The following is a 17,500-nucleotide window of genomic DNA, read 5'->3' as shown; positions in this document are numbered from 1 at the left end:
ATCTATCTGTCTGTCTATCTATCTGTCTGTCTATCTATCTGTCTGTCTATCTATCTGTCTGTCTATCTATCTGTCTGTCTATCTATCTGTCTGTCTATCTATCTGTCTGTCTATCTATCTATCTATCTATCTATCTATCTATCTATCTATCTATCTATCTATCTATCTATCTATCTATCTGTCTATCTATCTGTCTATCTATCTGTCTATCTATCTGTCTATATATATATATATATATGCTATGATTTGATACACTGTGCCGAGTTTTACAATTCTGTAAATAATAATAATAAGCTTATAAAGCGATCACCGTGATAAGAAAATGGTCTTAATATAAGCATGTCCACTTTGCTATCCCAGTTCTGCATAGTTCAAAATATGAAAAGTAATACAGCATGGAATATGACTTTTATACAACAGCAAACACTCGCTTATTACTAACACTTGTTTGTGAAACCCACAAGTAGTCAACCAGTCCACTAGAAATAGCAGCCAGATTTTTAAATTACAGGTTACCTACAGGCTAAAGAAAGCAACGGACAAATTTCTCATTGTGGCCTGTTGAAAAAAAGACGGTGTATGAAAGATGTCTGGTGGATGTAGCTTAGCTCTCTGTTTAATCTGGGTTGACCTAGAAGTAGATAAACACTCACGAAATAAATCTCGTGACCCTTTCTGCCGAGGAGCGGGGCACATCGTCGTTGTCAATCAAGGATGCTTGAAATAATATCAAAACCTCCCTCGTAATTGTCTCTATACTGTCTTAGGAAGGCACATAGCCAATAAACTGATGTGTGTGTACACACACACACACACACACACAAAAATATATATAAACAGACACACATTATATATGTATGTATATATATATATATATATATATATATATATATATATATATATATATATGTATATATATATATATATATATATACACACACACACTGTTTTAAAGCCCGTTCACTAAACAAGTCTCGTGAATTCCAATTATCCTTCCTTCGTGTGTGTGTGTGTGTGTGTGTGTGTGCGACCGCGCACTATAGCTATTTATATAGAATAGGTATTCAGGTATACAATATATACACAGCTTATTTATATACACTGTTGTTTTACACACACATTGCGCGTTTGTGTACATATACCTTTATTTTTGTGATTGTGTGTGTGTGTCTATCTGTATGCATAATAAATGATTGAAACATATCTAAATGTATATTTATCTCCATTTCTCAATATATAAGCTTTGTGTATTTTATATATATACTTATATGTGTATCTTAAACGCACAAACACATATAATATTCATATATATTTATCAGAGAATGTTTATTTTACAATCAACCCTCGCGAATTTATCTCAGATCTAGTGCTTTTCAACATTATCTCCCTGCCATATTTTACCCAAACAACGCTGTTTGCTTATCTTTTGGGGCAGCGAAAGATTAAAATGGGAAATTAAACTTTTCGACAGAGCAACTTCCTTCGTCTCGGAAGTGTAACTTTTGAATCGTTAATCCTTGCCTAGAGGATTAACAGGGCAGGAAAAAAAAACTTAGCTGGTAGCTTCTTTAGTGTTTGTGAACATTGGAGCTATTTTCCTTAATCTGGAGTCTTAATTATCTATTTCGTTTTTAGCTTGTGTGTGTTGGCAGGCACATTCGAACTTGGGTGTGTGCACGTAAATATATGCCTATACATACATTCGAATTTTTATGCGTGATTTTTATAGATATATATATACACGTAATAGATATACATTGACACACACACACACATACGTGTGTTGCATAGTAAATATATTGTTATACGCAGTTCAAGGCGGTGCCCCAGCATGGCCACAGTCTGACTGAAACAATATATATATATGAGAACTACTAGGTCTTAGTAGACACATGTGGTCTATTTCTAGCACATTAAATGTCCACTTTACTGGTCAACATTATATATATAAAAATATACTTTAATCCCCTAAGATCTCAGATATTTTTTCTGAATCTCTCGGATTCTTTCAATGTGCTAGCATCCTGGTAATAAATCGATATTAATTAATATCTGATTTTTACCCTATGTTTTAATATATATATATATATATATATATATATATATATAGATAATATATATTGATATGTTCATACACATTTTAAACGTCGGTATGTATGTTGATTTTGACGATGCGTGGTCTGTTTGACTCATTCCATCGTCTATTTAATAATAATTAAAGATTGGAGATGGTCGTGTATTCCAGGGACTTGTCTATCCTCAACATTTATTCCCCAGGTAGGATCAACATCACAAAGTGTGTGCGGCAATGTTGGATCCTTTGAACTACAGGTACACAATGCGAAACATTTGCCCCCCCCCCCCCTAAATCGGTACCCTGTATAATCGAACTAGGGACCTCATGATTACGGACATTTTCTCTCTCACACACAACCTTCCTTAAAAGCACGCATCGGCCATGGTAGAGAATAAATATCTAAGCGTTTGATATATATATATATATATATATTGGTGCACCAGCATGACCGCAGCCACTTGGCTGAAACACATAAATAAATTAAAAAAAAAAAAATAAAAATATAAAAATTCGTGTATCTGTGAATATGTAGTTGTGTATATAACACGTCATACACGTACGCTAATTTTTAGATTATATTTATGTCTTTCATTAATTAGTCCCAGGTCATTTTGATAAAATGGCCGCAATTTAATGATAAACAAGTAAAAGAACAAAAGAATTACACGCCTCTGTGTGTGTGTGTGTGTATGAGGCTTTCGTTGTCTTATTCGTTTTCTCGAGTTCGATGCGCCAAACATGGCATTAGCCACAAATTGTTAAAACAATCTGTAAAAGAAAGAAAGACCCGGGCAAACAAAACTTAAGCCGATCATCATAAAAGAACTCTGTGAGAATCAGAACAGATGGAATCTATAAACATACCATTATGTTGAAGAAAACTGAAATAATAAATATCTTTGAAAATATTTTGGCTGGGCATTAGTCGACTGTTCGGATGTGAGTATAATAATGTTGTTGTCGTTTAGTTCAAGGAGAGTGGTCATTGAGCACACACGTATGATCAAAATGGTGCCAACCATGACCTACCACACATTGTTTTCCTGATTAATGTATTCTGCACTCTAAGGTCACCAGTATTATGGAATATGAATTTTTTTTTTTTGAAGACTATTATAACGGACATTTAGCTGCTATTTCTAGCTTTTACGTTTCTCGTTTGTGTTAACTGTTGTTGCTGTATCGACTCTGGTCATCTCTAACAGGCGTTCCAGCCATGACCATCGTGTCTTTTTAGGGATTAGATTAATCTACATTCTCCAACTTGTTCTATTTTTAGATACAGTAAGTTATGTTATGAGGGAGAATTTGGTTGCCATATCTAGCAGGTCAATCGAATAAAATATATTGCCTCTCAATGAAGTCTAACGCCGTCGTCGTCGTCATCATCATCACCACCATCATCATCATCATCACCACCATCATCATCATCATCGTCATCATCATCATCATCATCATCATGTGTTGTGGGTCACTTCATAATTTTATGTAAACAACTCAATATACGTGCAGGCGTGGCTACGTGGTAAGAAGCTTGCTTCCCAACCACATGGTTCCGAGTTCAGACCCACAGTGTGGTACATTGGGACAAGTCTTGTACTATAGCTTCGGGCCGCCCAAAGCCTTGTGGATAGATTTAGTAGACAGAAACTGAAAGAAGCCCGTCATATATGTATAGTGTGTGTGTTTGTGTCTGTTCTACCAACACTTGACAACCTATGTTGCTTTGTTTACGTCCCCGATTGAAGAAGTACCAGTCTTGAAAAAAAGTATGTACTGGTGTCGATTCGTCCGAATGAAAATTCTTAAAGGCGGTGCCCCAGCATGGCCACAATCTAATGACCGAAACAAGTGAAAGATAAGACATACATTGGGGGGTTTTTTTGAGTTTTCTGTGATTCTAACGAGAACCGTTTTTCTGTCCAACAGAAAATCTTAAATTGATGTGATGATGACAATATCAGCATTAATTAATAATTAATGATAAATAAATAATGGGAGAAATGAGGATGGTGGGGAAGGAGTCTGTATTTGTTCAGAATGTTATTCCTCTTTCTTTTTGTAGAAATGTAGATATATGGGTCAGTTTAAAAAAAAAAAAAAAAAAAGAGAACTGAGCAAATATGGCAATTTTTATTATTACAGAAAACCCTCATCTGTTGCCCTTGCGGCAAATAAAAATAATTTATAAACGAACGGGCTAATATATTGAACTTGTATTTTAGGTCCATCCTCTTAACGTTTTGAGTTCAAATCCCACAGACATTTGCCAATTTTTAGATTATACTAGATAAAGAGTAAAGCTACATTGGTTTCGCTAATAGCGTAATTTGAGCCTTTCTACTATAGGCAAGAGTGCCTGAAATTTTGGGAGAACAAGCTAGTCGATTTCATTGACCCCAGTTTATTACTGGTATTTAATTTATCGAACGCCGATAGGAAAAAAAGCGATGTCAACATTAGCGTTTATTTAAACTTAGAACCGAAAGACGGATGAAATGCCACTAAGCATTTGGTCCGTCAACTGTGCCAACTCGCTGCCTTAAGAATAATAATAAGAAATGATAGAATAAAATTGTCGTTATTGAATTTGAACTTGAAGAACTACATTAATATCGCAAGTCGTTTTCTGTGGCCAGAGTAATTCTGCTCCTGAAATTTATAAAAGTAATTAGAAAAACAGAGCTTAAGTAAATAAATTACACACACACACGTGTTTATATATATATATATGTATAATACAAAGAATATATATACATGTATACACACACATATGTACATACTTACATCCACATGTGTATATACATGCATATCAGGGTACAGGACGCCAGAACAATAAACTACAGACAACGGAACGAACACATAGGAAAACGGAAAGCCCCTTGGAATATCCCTTCATCAGCTGTCTCTATTCTATCTAGACGTTTCGATATATATATATATATATATATATATATATATATATATATATATATATGTAAAAATTAAACAATAGGGTAAAAAATTGGATATTAATTAATATCAATTTAATACCAGGTAACTAGCACATTAAAAGAATCAGGGAGATTCAGAAAAAATATGAGATCTCAAAGGATTATTGTATATGTTTATATAAAAATATATAAGAATATATATAAAAGTATATATAAAGGAGGCCACTAGTAGCAGTCCACCTAGTGGCCTCCTTTATATTTATATATATATATCGTCGGACAATGGGTTAACTGGCTGAAACTTCGAAGTCACTATCAATGTTTTACGGATAATACTTTTGTATTATACAAAAGTATAGATTAACCTCTCTGATTAATATAAAATTGTTTTTATTCTAGCAGAATATAAAATTTAACACGTGTGAGTGCTTGTAAGTTTAGTATTTTATACACGCATTACATGTATGTGTGCGTATGTTTGTATGTATACACATATACACAAAAGAGTTTTTCAACCCAATATTTACATGCTGTTATTTATAGGTTTTTTTTGTGTGTGTGCATACTTCGAAATATTCCATTCCAAAAAGAAAAAACAATTATCTAACGTTCTCCTGAAAGTTTCTAAAATTCCTATGACGCCAACAATGCATGTCCCAGATTTTGGTCATTTACGACAACAACAACAACACCTACTAAAACTATTCCTCTTCCAACCTTAATATTCTTCAGATTCCTCCAAATGGTCTCTCCTAATTGTTTGTATTCTTCCAAATTTTCCAATTCATTTTTCTCAACATGCTTTGCATCTTCTTTGCTTTGCAACCATATTTCACCATCGTCATCATCATCATCATCATATTTCTCGTGTTCTCTCTTTCTCTCTCTCTCTCCAATTTTGTTATTTCACAGAACGGGAAGTTTCGGTAAACAACTGAACATGTGTCATAACGTGACCTTTTAATAAACTAGACAAAAATACTATATATATATATATATATATATATATATATATATATATATATATATATATATAGTACAGCATATTGTAAGCTAAAAATATACTTGTGTAAATATGCATTATACTAAAAATACATATGCGTATATAATCTAGCAACATGTAATATACAATACTTGATAGGGATTCTCATATCCGTTTTCGAAATATTTAAATTTTTAACCCTGTGTGTCTGTGTGTCTGTGTAATATCGATTCATATATTCACTGTTGAATGTTAAATATAAGCTTCGTTTGTGTGTATGTGTGTGTTGAATCCGTAATTAGTTAATTGAAGATTATACGAACACAAGGGCACGAGTTCTTTTCATTTCTTTTAGACATTTCTGAGGCTATAATCGAAAATCTCTGTGTATGTAAACTTAAGGCGATCTGTAAATATGTATTTGTATGTTTGTATCTCTCTCTCTTTCTATATACATATATATATATACATACACACACACATACATACACACGTACACGCTCACACTTGCTTGAAAGATTTTCTTAGAAGTTATTAATTATAAAAAAAAATATCTTGGAAGAGAAAAACGACACACGAACCTTTTATGTATATACACACACACACACACACACACACACACACACACACACACACACACACACACACACACACACACACACACACATGTGGGAGAATGTACAAAAAAACAACAGACGAGGACAGGTAGTGTAAACAACAAAAGGATGTATTAGTATGACGCTCGGGAATACGGAAAGTCTTTAACGTTTCGAGCTACGCTCTTCCACAGAAAGAATACGGAGACAAGGAGAAAAACACGGAGAAAAAAAATTGAATAGTGTTCAGTCAACGGTCAATCATAGTAATATATATATATATATATATATATATATATATATATATATATATATATATATATATACACACACACATACTTACATATGTATATGTTTGTGTGTGCGTGTATTAATATATGAATTGTGTGTGTATGGATATATTCGTGTTTGTGGTATTTTTTAAATTGGAATATAAGCAATAGAGAACTGATAGAAGAATTCGATACGAAGTAGACCCTGTCACAGTTTATTAGACAGCAGAACAGAGTGACTGTGACTTCGAAGTTCCGTCGGTAGCGGTTGCGATATTATACCGGCGAATTCACGTGTGTGTGTGTGTCTGTCTGTCTGTCTGTCTGTCTCTCTAAACAAAATTTAAAACGGGGGCTGTTTCCAGGAAATTTGAACGCGAAATCTCACGACAGCGGACATCTTTCCGTTTGTGATGCATGTAGTTGTTTGTTAAACATAATGGTAAAACACGAATTACCGCGATCACCACCCGTGTGTGTGTGTGTGTGTGTGTGTGTGTATAAAAATCACCAAATTTGACCATCGTTACTGACTAATAATAGTAAAGTAATTTACCTTTGATGATGATGATTATTAATCTAAATGTAAAGAATTAACTTGCAGTAGCTTCTAACTTGGCATCGGAGCAACTATCTGTACTGCTGTAGCCAATAGTGTATAAGTATATGTGTGTGTGTGTGTGTGTGTGTGTGTGTGTGTGTGTGTATTTATAAAGCTTGCTTATACCGTATATAATATAACGTTAGGCACACGTGCACAGGGCATACATACGTGTGTGTGTGTGTCTCAGTCAGAGAGATGAACAGATTCAAGTTTGGTTCAATTCAAATATATATTTAAATTGGGAATATAATAGTAATATTATAATGGATACTGGTATTAGCAAGGCTACCATACACTTAAGCGTGTGTGTGTTTGTGTGCTTGCGGGTAATAATGTGAGCATTATCATACATGTATCAGATGTTGGAAATGTGTATTACATATTTAATATTACACATACATATTCGTGTGTGTGTGTGTGTGTATGCATTTAAGTATGTCTGCATATATATGTATATGTATGCATATACATGTACCTATATGTATGCATACATATATATGTACCTATATGTATGCATACATATATATGTACCTATATGTATGCATACATATATATGTACCTATATGTATGCATACATATATATGTACCTATATGTATGCATACATATATATGTACATATATGTATGCATACATATATATGTACCTATATGTATGCATACATATATATGTACCTATATGTATGCATACATATATATGTACCTATATGTGTGTATGCATATATATATATATATATATATATATTTGTATATAACTCGCACATATAAGTATATATGCACACATTCTACAGATCTACATACTAGCTTATAACTTGTGAAAGCATTTGATAAATATGAACCTCTGTAACCATTTTACATCATCCAGAAACTATTCAAAACAGTTTCTTTCTACAAATATTTCACAACCCTCAAAAATTCAAAGAACAGCTGCCTAGTAAAGATCTGGAATATTGAAATATGGTCCCTTCAGACAAGAAGATACACCTAGGCAAAACTTCAACTAAGCTCCTTTATCTTTTAGAATTCAGATTTCCTTGCTAAATATATCACATATTTCTTCATATTGTTTCAAATTAATCGCACATAATCCTGTAACTTCAAGGTTCCAATATTCTTTTATTTTTCTGTTTGTAGCAGTCATTTGACTGCGGCCATGCTGGAGCACCACGTTTGGTAAAACAAACCAACTCTAGGACTTGTTCTTTGTAAGCCTAGTTAGTACTTATTCTATTGGTCTCTTTTGCAGAACTGCTAAGTTATGGGGACGTAAACACACAAGCATTGATTGTCAAGCGATGGTGTGGAGGGGACGAATACATATATATATACACACACATATATATAGGCTTCTTTCAGTTTCCGTCTAACAAAGCCACTCACTGGGCTTTGGTCGGACTGAGGCTATAGTAGAAGACACTTGCCCAAGGTGCCACGCAGTGGGACTGAACCTGGAACCGTGTGGCTGGGAAGCAAGCTTCTTACCACAGCCACTCCTGTATATTTTTAGAATGACAATGGAGGGTAGGTGTGAGAGGCTAGATCTGGTAGGTTTGAACAGAAAACCCGTAGAATATTTGGGTCAGGTACGGTCAGCTTAAATGGATTAACCAGTTTAGCATTATGGATAATCTGTCAATTATATTGCTTGTTTAATCACATTCTTTTGAATTAATCTTATAGCTTCAGGATTTCACTGTGTTTAGTCATTTGACTGCAGCCATGCTGGAGCACCACCTTTAATCAAGCAAATCGATCCCAGGACTTGTTCTTTGTAAACCTAGTACTTATTCTATCAGTCTCTTTTGCCGAACCACTATGTTACAGGGACGTAAACACACCAGCGTCGGTTGTCAAGCAATGTTGTGGGGACAAACACATACACACGCACACATACATATATATATATATATATATATATATATATATATATACATACACGCATGACAGGTTTCTTTCAGTTTCTGTCTACCAAATCGACTCACACGGCTTTGGTCGACCCGAGGCTATAGTAGAAGACACTTGCTCAAGGTGCCATGCAGTGGGACTGAATCCAGAACCATGTGGTCGGTAAGCAAGCTTCTTACCACACAGCCACTCCTGAGCCTGTATTTGCGTAAGTGTTTGGATCTGGTCAGTTTGAACATAAAATAGTTAAAATTTTTGGGATGGGTATGGCTGGATTAAATGCTAAATGGTTAATATTTGTGAGTTTAATTCCTACTGCTGTCTGCTTTACTCTTCCATCCTTACTGGGTCAATAAGATAAAGTGCGAATGTTGGGATCAATATAAGTGACTGTTCCTTTCCCTAAACACAAGATTATGTCTTCCAAATTAGTGGGTCCTGAGATTGGTAGCATCATTATCCTGCCCTATGAAATACCATCATCATCTTGTAATTTTCACTTTACCCTGGAGGCAGATTTTTTTTATGGCTGGTAACCTTTCCTGTCACCAACCTCCACCTGTTAATGCTTTGAACAGTATTTTTTTCATCTTTTTCAAATATTGGCCACACAGGGGCTTAAATTTTCTATTCTATTAAGATATTTTTGTAGCTCAACCAGTTGTACATATTTTGATCCTCCTACATTCCTATATGATGAAGAAAAAATTCTCGGACTGAGTGGTAAGAAGCTTGCTTCCCAACCATATGGTTCCGGGTTCAGTCCCACTGTGGCACTTTGCGCAAGTGTCTTCTATAGCCTCAAGCCAACCAAAGCCTTGTGAATGGATTTGGTAGATGAAAACTAAAAGAATCCCATTGTATGTGTGTGTGTGTGTGTGTGTGTGTGTGCGCGTTTGTCCCCCATTGCTTGAAAACTAATGTCTGTGTGTTTGTGTCTGTGTAACTTAGCAGTTCAGCAAGAAAAATGAAAAAAGAATAAGTACCAGGCTTAAAAGAAATGAGATTCATTCAACTAAAAACTCCTCATCGCAGTTGCTTTTCTTGTTTTTTCACTTCATTCTTTCTAAATTGCTTTGCGTTCAATGGAGAGTATTATACTTAACTTATTACTGGAAATAACTAAAACATTGCTATTCATTATCTTACTTCTGGCATTGAGCTCTCTTTTTAAGTATTTAACTAACGTCTACATTCCTTCCTAACCTTTTCTTTCATTTGTATATCTTTTGTTGATTACTAAGTATTTATATCTATAAGTCTTGTATCTCTGTTTCTTTAACTAGTATAATTACTATGACATTAATGTTCTTAACTAATTTTTCTTGATTCAAGGTTGTCTTGGAGTATTTTTCTAAACTGAATCTCAAGTTTTCCAGTAAATTCATGTACTGTTTGCAGAAGTGTTTCTAGTTACTTTTATCATCTACAAAATACAACCTGAGCTTGTTCACATATAGAAGATGGTTGAATGTGCTACCATAGCATTTGTGTCCAGAGTTTTGTCCTATTTATAACATGTTGATTAAAGGTATTAGTGCCAGGTAGAAAAAGTATGGAGAGCAGAAGTCTTTCTTGGATACTTATTTTCAAAAGATGTGGTTTTAAAATTCCCTCTTTTGTCTTTTTTTCTGCAGGATTATTTATTTCTTCATGACATATTCAGTATAACTGCTGATTATTAGTGCAAATATTTCCAAATTTTGCAAGTGGTGAACAGGGTAAAAAACAAAAAAATCTTTTGTTAGCTACTTCATGCCATACACACACCCTTCTTCCTCCTGTACTTTTCAGTTATGTGGATCAGTAATTGATCTATTGATCTGTACCACCATATCAGAGCCCCTTCAGCATTCTTTTGGCTCTTCCAGAAATAGGGATTTTTCTCCCCAGGTGGTTATTTATTCTTTGCAATATTACTGCAGTCAGTTCTATAAGCAATTGGAAGGTTAGTTAGGTCATTAAATTTTAGAGTTTGCTGTTTCTATAAGTCTTGGAAATTAAAATAAGCATTTAAACTGTTTATATCAGGTCAAAATATTATACCTGCTCTAGCCTCTCATACCTACCCTACAATATTATTGGGAAAATAAACACATCATTGAAATTTTGAAGCTAGAAGATAACAAATGATTAATTGAAAACAATGCGAATAAATAAGCATTACGTTTAACAGGATAATATGGATGCTGAAGGATTAAACATCTCTGTCAGTGCCTTTTGTGCCCCTGTTTAATATTTTAACCAAAAGTCTAGGGTTTTTATAATGTCTTGGTACCTTCCATTTGTTTTCTCTTGCAGAATCTGGGCTACTTCTAATGTTCAGATGTTGTGCTCAGAATTTTGAATAATCTCATTCATGGGGTTTCTTTTGCTGGTGATGCCTCACTCAAATTCTACTTCTTTTGGTGCCGGTGTTCCATTGGTTCCTGTTCTACAGTGACCTGGTTTTTGATAAAAAATCATTTTGGATAGAAGTAAAAAACCATTTGTTTTGTTCAGAGAACCATTGTAGCTTTTTGTTGCCAATGGATTCTTTGCCATTTAGCTTGGATATCTTGTTTCAATCATTCTTTTGATTTCCAACATTTTCCTCCTTTGTTTCATTATATTCCTGCAGTAACAGTTTCACTCCTTATGTTATGATATTCCTGGTATGAGTACATCTGATGACCTACTCGCTTTTCTCTCCAACTACAGTGCCTGCTATACACATTATTTCTGTTAACCTGGTGCTATTAATGATCGTGTCCTTTTTTATTTATTTTGTTCTTTTACTGTATCTCTCTCTCGCTCTCTGTTCAGTTTTATCCTTCAAAAGTACACTTCCACATACACTTCCATGAAGATCTATTGTTTTTAGTTTCCTAATCATTTCACCCTTCATGTTGTTAATGCATACGATCCTACTTCAGAATTTCTCTGTTCTTAGATCTTCTCCTTATTCCCTTTTATTTATATCATTGTTTGTATTGTTCTGGTTCATGTTTTGATTGTCAAAATTGTTCTGTAGGTGTTTTGGAGATCAGGTCTTCCATTTTTGCTGAGTGTCAACCTAATACAGCCTATTTGTTGTTACCTCACATATGTTCTTTCATTTTTTTTGTATCATGGTGTGTGTGTGTATGTGTATGTATATATATATATATATATATATATATACACACACACACACACACACACACACACACACACACACACACACACACACACACACAAAATGCTTTAGAGAAATCATTTATAGATAAAATATAACTGAAAATAATCTAATGAAAGGAATATGAAAACACAATTTACTCAAGTATGCCCACACTTGTACATATATATACATGTACACCCATGGTATACAAATACCTTGAAAGCAAGTGTGTATTACATACATGCATACTTTATATGGCTGGTGAGAGAGAGAGAGAGAGAGAGAGAGAGTGTATCAGTCAAGTATTCTAACATGTACATTCTACTGTTAAAAAAAAATGTCTATTTTTAATTTCTAATTCGTTATGTGTGCTTGTGTATATGTATATATGTATGTGTGTGTGTGTATCAGTATGTATACATTTATTATTCACATGTTTACAAGTATATACATATACACATGTACTTTTAAAAATGTATTGGTTGCTATGCAAATAACACTGCACACATTTTTAGACATGCATGTGAGCATGTGCAAGCGAATAGCTTTTTTACTCCAGGGCTTATAGGTTTAACATCCAGTCATTCATGCACATGTGTGTGTGTGTTTGCAAACATACATACATGTGTGTGTATGACTAGAGTGTTAAGAAACACCTACATTGCTAGAAATAAGAGCTAAAATACTCTAATGCTGCAGTTAACGCACATGAATAAAAGCATGTACATTAACAGGGACCTGAATTGTCTGAAAAGTGCCAACCAATAATTCTTGATACTAACATCACACCCTAGTCACATTCAGTGACAATTATGATTCTCCTCTTTGGTGAAATATTGCAACCTGCTGTTTATATATATATATGTTGTATAATGAAACTGTACACTCCTCCTGGTAAATAGTGGTAGGAACCAGCCATTATAAATAAACCAGTAGCCGTTTGTCAAGAGTCAACAGTTCTAGTTGGTGTCTTGTGGGGCTATCAGCGATAGTAAGACAGAAGAAGTTAATGTATTCCTATTCCGGTACAAAGAGATACAAAGGTATCCAATGACTAGTAACTATTGTGGCTATTAGTGTAAAAGAGTAACTACTGTACATCAGTCACACATCACTCCAGTGGGCAGAACCCCACATCACACAACTGGGGTCGATTTGCTCGACTAAAGGTGATGCTCTAGCATGGCCACAGCGAAATGACTGAGACAAGTAAAAGAATGAAGCATGCCTACTAAATTCTAGATTAAGTATTTAACTGCATCAAATAGCTTTTTTTTTTCTTTTTCTTTGAGTTTTTTTAAAAATAAATCTTTAAAGAATAAATGGTATCTATTTGCTTTTCTGGTTGTGTGTGTGTGTGCGTGATGTAGTTGGGGTTAAAATCCAAGCTGCATTTTACCATTTTTCCAAATCCTTATGTAGATGTTATATATTTGTGTAAGGGAATGCATAAGAGTTGGAAATACTAAGAAATAATTTTGTGCAGAGTTGTAATATCAAAACAGGAGATAGGAAAATAATACCAAAAAAAACTTTTCCTATATCCTGTTTATAGATAGTGAGATGAGATGTCTTGTTAATAATGGTGTCTTTCCACTGTTAATGTACCCCAGTAAATCATATATGAATGAATCCCTCCCACCCTTTCCAAATACCAAAAATAGGTCTCCTCCACATCTCATTCGCTTGTCTCCGGTCATTATAAACTGAAGCAACAGCGTGATTTTTTTGTTTTTCTTTCTTTAGATTTTCGTTCCTTGGTTTTAGTTTTTTTTTCACTTTATTTGTCTCTCTCTCCACTGCCTTTATCTCCAGAACCGTCTCTTCCACTGCCACATCATTCGTTGCTCACTGATTTCAAACCCATGCATTGTGTATACACACAAACATTTACAAACGCACACACACTCTATCTCTCTCTCTTTGTCTCTCTCTCTTTCTCTCTCTCTCTCTCTCTTGGTTTGCTTGATGTTGAACAGTATTTTGGGTGTTGATCATGATAATCTATCCACTACTATCTTCATCACTCTGATTCCTACATCTTTATTTCAGTACCACCTCCAAGACACCAATTAATACACATGGCCAGTTTATTGTCAGTCTCTCTCTATATTTATACACACACACACGTGTGTGTCTGTATGTCCTTTTTTTTGCTGTGTGTACTTGTAGCATCTGCTTGTTTAGAATGGGAGATTGGTGCACATTTTCACTGTTTAAAAAAAAAAAAAAATTATTGATTGCGGCCATGCTGGAGCACATCTTCCAAGGATTTTAGACCCCCAGTATTTAGGTTAATCTAACACTTATACAGATATCCATTTGTCAAGCTACTAATTACATGACAATCACAAACACACGCAGTATATGTCTATCTATAAATAAATATATGCATGTGTGTGTGTAAGAGAGAGTATGGAAAGTCACCGTTGTTTGTTAATGAAGTGCAATGCAAAGATGATCTTTAGTTGTTATCTCGATGCATTGCAGAATCATGGCAACTGGTTATGATGTACAAACATGTGTCTCCACAAAACCACTGGAGGAAAAAAAAAAAAACCCAAAAAACAACCGATGCTGGTAAACAAAACTTCCTACCATGCAGCCAGATCTAGTTGACCGATTATAAATTCTGTGTCTCCCTGTTTCCTATCCTTTAGGATGCTCTCTAAACATTACCTACCATTCTCGTATTCTTGACCCTGTGTCTATATTTTGCTCATTTCTTATTTCATCTTTGTCCATCATCTTAAATCACATTTATTCACTTTCATATGTCCACTCTGTTGTTTTGTTTGCTCTCGGTCCTATATCCTCTTAATTTCGTGGGTACCATCAGCATGGGAAGTCCTCAATCTTAACATTAATGGCGCAAAACTAAGTCATAGTATTTGGTTGATAACTGAAGAATTAGGGATCCACTGTGTCTGTCTCCCATCCGGTTATACACACAGTATATATTGTCATTTATTTACAATACATTTTTTTCATTTGTTATGTGTGTGCGTATATATATGTGTATATATATGTGTGTATATGTATGTGTGTGTGTGTGTGTGTATATATATATATGTATGTGTGTGTGTGTGTGTGTGTATGTATATATATATATATATATATATATATATATATATATATATATAGTGGAGTGGTTAGTGTTAAGAAGGGCATCCAGCTGTAGAAACCTTGCCAGATCAGATTGGAGTCTGGTGCAGCCTCCTGGCTTGCCAGTCCTCAGTCAAGCCATCCAACCCATGCCAGCATGGAAAGTGGACTTTAAACAATGATGATGATATATATTTATATATATGACAATATATACACGTGTGTGTGTGTGTGTGTGTATATATCACCATTTCTTGCCCATGTTCTATATATATATACATACACGCACACACACACACACACACACACACACATATATATATGACACACAGTAATAAGGATGAAATGAATAGATTAAATGTACCAATTATTCCTTTGATGCATGCTTGGATTTGCAGGATACCTTGATCCCAGTGAACTACCATTTCAAGTCTACCTTGAACTATAAATTTGAATGGTTAAATCACCTGGAATATTCAGAATAAACTGTCTAGACCAAATACACGGAGGTGCTCTGCTGTTGATTTACCTTCATCTAAATTAATTGATCTAGTTTTGTTTATATATATATATATATATATATATATATATGGGAAATGTAAGTGGTGATTAAATATATGCATATACACGCTGTGTAAGCAAATGATTTTAAGTTGTATAATTAAAATATTGATTTTTTTTTTTCCCTGTACAGACTTATCCACATTATAAACACACCACACACCCATCTAAGTTGTATATATGCTTAGATATATGCTAGCCACTTTTTCTGTCTCGTTTACTCAGTTCTGTCTGTCTGACATTTTCATTACAATCCATTGCTATTTACCAAACAATGTGGACAATTCTTTAAGAAACTAAAATGCAAACATGCACCCAGATACCCTCTAAATCTTTCAATATACATCTGTGTTTCTCTGTGTTTCAAGAACACCTACCCCTGCACATCCTCCTCACTCCCATTCTTTGCTTCAATTTTATTGATATTTTAGTTTATTTTTTATTCCATCTTTCCCAAATGTTTTTTTTTTCTTTTGTCCCTTTATCAGTTGTTTCTGCTTTCTTTCGTTTTGCCAATTTTCCCTTTAATATTGCATAACCTCAGTCACAGCAACAACACCTGCTACGATAAGATGCACACTGACACACCTACATTATATATATATATATATATATATATACACACACACACACACGGTGCAGTGAATGAATTGTCGTCTAAATTAAGCAAAAATGAAAATAACAACATCTCATTTTAACAGATATATTTAACAAAATTACATAAAAATGTCTTGAATAAATATAAATTTACTCTTTAGTATTTCAATAAAATCGCCATTGGCTTCAATCACAGCCTCAAACGACTTCATAATCTCCTGCAACTCTTCTGGATGGTCTCCTTGTTTAAGTTGGTGAATGCTGACATAATCCTTGCCTTCAGTTCATCTTTGGTGTTACAAGGAGTTTTGTTGGTCTCTTGCTCAACTGCACCCCCACACATAATAATCAAAGGGGTCGCAGTCTGGGGAGTTAGGTGACCAGATGTTAGGTGTGATTCGGTTGCAGAAATTGTCTGACAATCATGACTGGCTTCTCCTGCTTGTGTGGTATGGTGCAGAGTCTTATTGACTTCCAGCAGCCACCCTCTTGACTCAGGACAGCACTACCTCCTCCAGGCACTGATGTAGGCCTCCGTGTTGAGTCTGAGGCTGTTTGGTCAGACCAGGGCTATAGTTGAAGATACTTGCCAAAGGTGCCATTGCAGTGAGATTTAACCCAGAACCATATGGTTGGAAAGCAAACTTCTTACATAATTGAAGAAATTTGAAAGCAATATCATCAGCATAGATTGGAGAAATACAGGGTCTAACGACATCTTGATCACACTTGC

General features: G+C 34.5%; 1 protein-coding gene across 2 annotated transcripts in view; it reads left to right on the top strand.

Annotated features, from left to right (window-relative positions):
- Positions 1–17,500, top strand: part of LOC106868024 (uncharacterized) — a 325,886-nt gene that overhangs the window by 136,391 nt on the left and 171,995 nt on the right. The gene's annotated exons all lie outside the window — the stretch shown is intronic.

The sequence above is a fragment of the Octopus bimaculoides genome, chromosome 3 (assembly GCF_046866305.1).
Source record: "Octopus bimaculoides isolate indiv1 chromosome 3, ASM4686630v1, whole genome shotgun sequence".
NCBI lineage: Eukaryota > Metazoa > Mollusca > Cephalopoda > Octopoda > Octopodidae > Octopus > Octopus bimaculoides.
Note: the sequence above shows the minus strand (reverse complement) of the source record. Positions and strands in the feature narration are given on the sequence as shown.